Genomic DNA, 5,532 nt, shown 5'->3' on the forward strand with positions numbered 1-5,532 from the left:
ATTCACACCGGTGTGAATGAAGTGGATGAACCATTCATCCTTGCAAGTGATGCTAGAATAGTATTTTAGGTTGATGATCCGGTTGATCAAGGTTGGTCTTGTGTTTGTCATATGAAGCCTAGAGATATATATGATATGGGAGAAGTGAACCTTATGGAATCACAAGAGCCAATAATGGAAGACATACCTTTTTGTGAGCAAAATGTTGAGAATAATGAAGAACTACAATTAGTGCGAGACGATGTCAATGAACAAGAAAATGATGAAATAAATATTGAGGAAGATCGTAATAGTTGTAGTGATAAAGATGATTGAATAATTTTATAGAGTATTTTAATATTTTAAGTTATGAGTTTTGTAATTTTGTCATATTTCTTTTGCTTTTAAATAGTATGCTATATAAGACTTCATATTTTTGTTGTTTATATGATGCATAGATTATCTTATGAATCATTTGGAATACACTTTAGGTATATGTTTTATCTCTTTGTTACAAAATTTTGCCGGTATTTGATTTGATAAAGGAAAAAGGCATATGTGTTCGGGACAAGAAATGTTAGAATGGTTACAAAGACAAAAAAATTCAAATGATGATGAAACTCTCCAAGTTCAGCCCCAACAACTCAACAACAATCATCTTGAGGATCAATTTAGAGATGTCAGCTTGACAAATATTCTATTAGAGGATGATGTAGTTGAACCTTCACCAAACCAAATGGAACTGAATCCCAACAAAAAGAGGAGTCATTACGTATCAAAGTTAAAGGTAAAAAATCTCATATCATTAAATTTGTTAAATTTGTTTTCTTATTTTGTGGTGGTTGTACGAATATTAATATATTATCTTACTTGAGTTATTATTATTATTATTTGCACACTTATATACTTCTACTTGAGAAATTATAATTCGAAAAATGGTAGTAAATTAAGTTTGGCATCTAGAGAAAACAAAAAAGATTATGATCGAAATCGGTGCTAATGGACAGAGCAATGATAATGGTTCAAATTTACTTGTGAGATTTATCGGCGAACTTGCTAAAAAATCAGCATTTTGTCCTATATCTATTGAAAGATGGGATGAAATATCAGAAAACAATAGTAAAGCAATTTGGAAATGCATCAAGGTTATTATCTAAACTTTGTAGAACGTTTCTTTTATTCTATTTCTTTTCATTGAAGATTGATATGTTTATATAATCTTGCAAGGATCATTTTGTGTATGATTATGCTGCTGGTATCAAATGGACATGGGCAATTCTAGGAGAAAGATGGAAGGCCTATAAACGCTACTCACAAAATTGACTAATTGTTTTACATGTTTAAATTAACATTTACACGATAGTAAGTAAAGTTTTATCTAAAAAAAGACTTTGTGATCATTACTAATGTTGTACAAATATCATCAAATATTATTAATAATATAACGATTGTGATTGATCAACAGTATAAAAATTCTTTATATCAATAATATATATAAATTGAATTCAAAAACTCTATATAGACATTGAATTTTATCAATTTAATTGTTGATTTTTCTTACATTATCTTAACTATGGGGTGTATCAAAAATTATAGAAAAAATTAAATATCAGTAGGTTTATCATTTTATGGCCAACATTTTGCATGCATTTTAAAAAATGTATTATACATTGAATTGAATATTTTCAATGAATATATCAAATATTTTTACATTTTACACAAATTTATCATTTAATTTACTCAATGAAAATTATTAATTTGACGGCTAGATCGATGTAATTTAATGTTTACAAAATTTATTTAACCATAAAATTAGATTTGTTTAAACAAAACTTACTCTTAAAATAAGTTTCTCTACTCTCAAAATATATATATATATATATATATATATATATATATATAATTTTCCGTGAGGAGTTCTTGTTATTATTATTATTATTATAGGACAATTATAGATATATAATGTAATGACATTATGATGTGGATCCACTCAAGTAGATGGCCCAATGAAAGCCAGCAACAAGGTTATTAATTTATGGATGTATTCAATGGTGAGAGCGAAATGCTCTCCCACATTTTTGTGTGGTTGGATTATGAATTTGTGAGTCATTTAGGATATGCCTAACACATCTTCATCGACAATTACAACAAAAAAAACCACCCTTGTCTGCCTCTAATTTCTACATCGCAAATCATTTTTAGAATACAAAATATGTATTAGATTAATTATTTTTTCTTTTTAGGTCAAGAAATATCCAAAAGCGTGCCAAGCCCAGACGCGCAAGGCCTGATATAATAGGCCCACACAATAAAGTAAAACTTAAAATTGTCACAACTTAACAAAGGTAGAAGTTTTCATTTGTGACATTAATATTCTTATAAATGCTTTATACAAGTGAAAATATTTCATTGTATTCAACCGTCCAACCTAAGTAAAACCTTTTGTCACAGGTACTTTTTCTTAAAGTTCCACTTACATTATTATTTAACTAACTTCTAATGTTTATGTAGATAAGACATAGCCAATATGTTGTGTGTGATTCTAACATTTTTCTTTGTTTTCTGTTTGATTTGTAATCAACTCTAACTGTTTTTATTTTTTTGAGTTGTAATCAATTCTAAATATAAGTGTGCTCTGTAGTCTCTTAAAATTTTTCTTGAATTTAGATTTTGAATTTTTTTTTTTTTTTGTCTGCATTAAGAGTATAATTAACAACAAAGGAGGTCAACATACCTAAATATGATTAAAGCTATTATTTTCATCCTTATCTTATCTCTAATCAATTGATAGTCATTTTGTTGATGGTTGTTTATCCAAATATCTATTAGTAAAATTTGTCTTTTTTTTTGTCCAATCCAATTAGCCTAATTGAGATGATCAACTAAACTTTGAGTTGATTCATTTCTTTGAAAAACTAATCATTTATATTGTGTTATGTTGTCCTCCATTGTCAAAATCAAAGTGAGTATTTTTCTTGGCTCAACCCATCCCACTAGACAAAAAAAATAACATAAAGTTAAGAACTTAAAAGGTGAAGACCTAAAACGAAATTAAACTCACAAAAATAAAAATCTAAGAAGAACGTTTCCACTTTCCCCCTACAATGATTGTCCCTAATTTTATCTTGTGAGAGTTATTGTCGTTCTCTCTCTCTACACTATCGTAGTTCCCTTGCACACATCGACATTCCTCTGCAACTAGGAGTCAACCATAACTAAGGATTTTAATTTTACAAGTTTATGAAACAACCCTAACTAAGGACTGTCCTTATCTAACACTATGGCAATAACACCCCCAAAGTGAATCAAACATAACTACATTGCTTTTGGGAGTCGACAGAACTCAAATACATAAATTATAGCTGAATTAAATTGAATACAAGTTTTTCTTATATAACATTAATCTTGATATATTTTTATAATGTATCAAATGATTTTAAATATAACTTATATAATATAATCTTTTAATTCAACTGTCAACTTTATTAAAAAATATATCAAATAAAATATTATTTAACAGTGTAATATTAAAATTTGGTGGTATTTTATATATATATATATATATATAAAATATTCGTTTGCTTATAAAAAAAAATTAAAAACAAAAATTCGCAACACATTTTCACATCACAACATTTCCAATACTCATAATCGCATATGCTATGAAGTGACTACCATCACAATTTAAAGGCTTAATTAAATCTCCACCACAATTTAAAGCCTTGTATTATTTAATCTATCTATCTATCAAACCAAGCAAGGCAAACTTATTATCCTAAACCCTCATTTAAATATTTGAATCAAACAAAGAAAACATTATCCAAAAAGAACGGTTTAAAAGTAGTGTCTTTCTCATATATGGTTGTTAGAGGCATCATCACTTAGATTCAATTCTTTAGCCACTATTACCAACTAGGTTGAGTTCCTTACGCAACAACGCCCCAAACCTCAAGTAATGCACTAACGTGTCTATGTCTTATTGGTGCATAAATTATTCTTCAAACATATTTCTATTTTGACACAAAAATGAAGAATAGAATGATAAATTATCATTTAATAGAGTGAAATTAAATACTAAATTTTAATACCACAAGGTTGTAGTTAAGTTTACGACTATCTCAGAGTTAATGTTCGAATGATAGAATTTTGTGAAGAAAAGTAAATTATTTTGGGTAATTTAAATTTTTTAATATAAATTATCTTATTTGGATATTAAATTTGAAGAATTTTAATAGCAGAGATTTCATGAGATAGTAGATTGAAGCTATAAATTTAAAAAAAAAAAATCAAATTTTAAATTATTTCTGTATCTTATAATATATGATTTTTAAAATGGTCCTTATAATTTTTTTTAAAGATTACAAATTTGTCCCAATAGGTTTTAAAATTTGCAAATTAGTCTTAAAAAACTTGCAAATAAGTCCCTCAATTTTTTTCCTTCTAAATTTCAGTTTTGGCCAAAATAATTGTTTTTGCTGAAAATTTGAAATATATAATAAAAATGACCCAATTTTAAACCCTATCTGAACAAAAAAATTATAAATAATAAAAATATAATTGAAATATTTAAATTGCTTAAAATTTTAAATTCTCTAAAATTTCTTTTAAGACATAAATTGAAAGCCGGTTGGTTTTTCTTTGCGTTTTCAACAAGTTACTCGAATTGCAAGGTAGAGCCATGATCCCAATTCACATAGTAGGTGTGCAACAAATGTATAAGTGACAAAAAATTTCGTGCATCTTTATGAGTCAACATTAGTTGATGATTTAAATTTTAGTGTGTGAATGAGGTTGGTGGTTTAGCAAAGGAAATTAAACATATGCCATTTGTAGTTTGAGAGTCAAGTAAAGCTGCATCATTATGGAACTCACCTAAAATAAAATAAAATAAAATAAAGGAAGTACAACTCTTAACAAATCCTCTAATATTGATCTATAATTATTAGTACTTAATTGATGATTGTGGCAGAAGGTTTCGAGGTATCGATGAACAAAACTGTTGAGAGGCCGGTTTGAAGGGTAATCAGTGGGGCACTTCTATGGTGCATTATTTAATTATAATCAATATAAAAGGTGCAATGTCATGTCAACAGTTTTAATGTTGGTGGTCTACATTAACAGATGTAAAGATAAAAAGTTTTAGTTATTGAATATTAATCCAATTTTTTAATTTCTAAATCATATTTAGTCAAAATAATTAAGATTGAACCGTTATATCGTTGAAATTTAAATTTGTAAGTTATAGTCAGTTTAATTATTTAAAATTAAACCATTGGATCATCGAAATTTAAATTTATAAGTCATAATTACTCTGATTAGTTAAGATGTTAGTTGGATCTCGAAATTTAATTTTCTAAGTCATAGTCAATCTAATTAGTTAATATAGAACTGTCGGATAATCAAAATAAGACAAAATAGTATGACTTGAAAAAATTGCACTATTGGATCATTGTAATTAAAATTTCTAAACTATAGTTTGTCTAATTACTCAAGGTTTAAACTTCAAATTGTCGAAATAACAGTTTTAAAGTGATAGTTAATCTAATTAGACTA

Source organism: Cicer arietinum, chromosome 1 (genome assembly GCF_000331145.2).
Source record: "Cicer arietinum cultivar CDC Frontier isolate Library 1 chromosome 1, Cicar.CDCFrontier_v2.0, whole genome shotgun sequence".
Classification (NCBI taxonomy): domain Eukaryota; kingdom Viridiplantae; phylum Streptophyta; class Magnoliopsida; order Fabales; family Fabaceae; genus Cicer; species Cicer arietinum.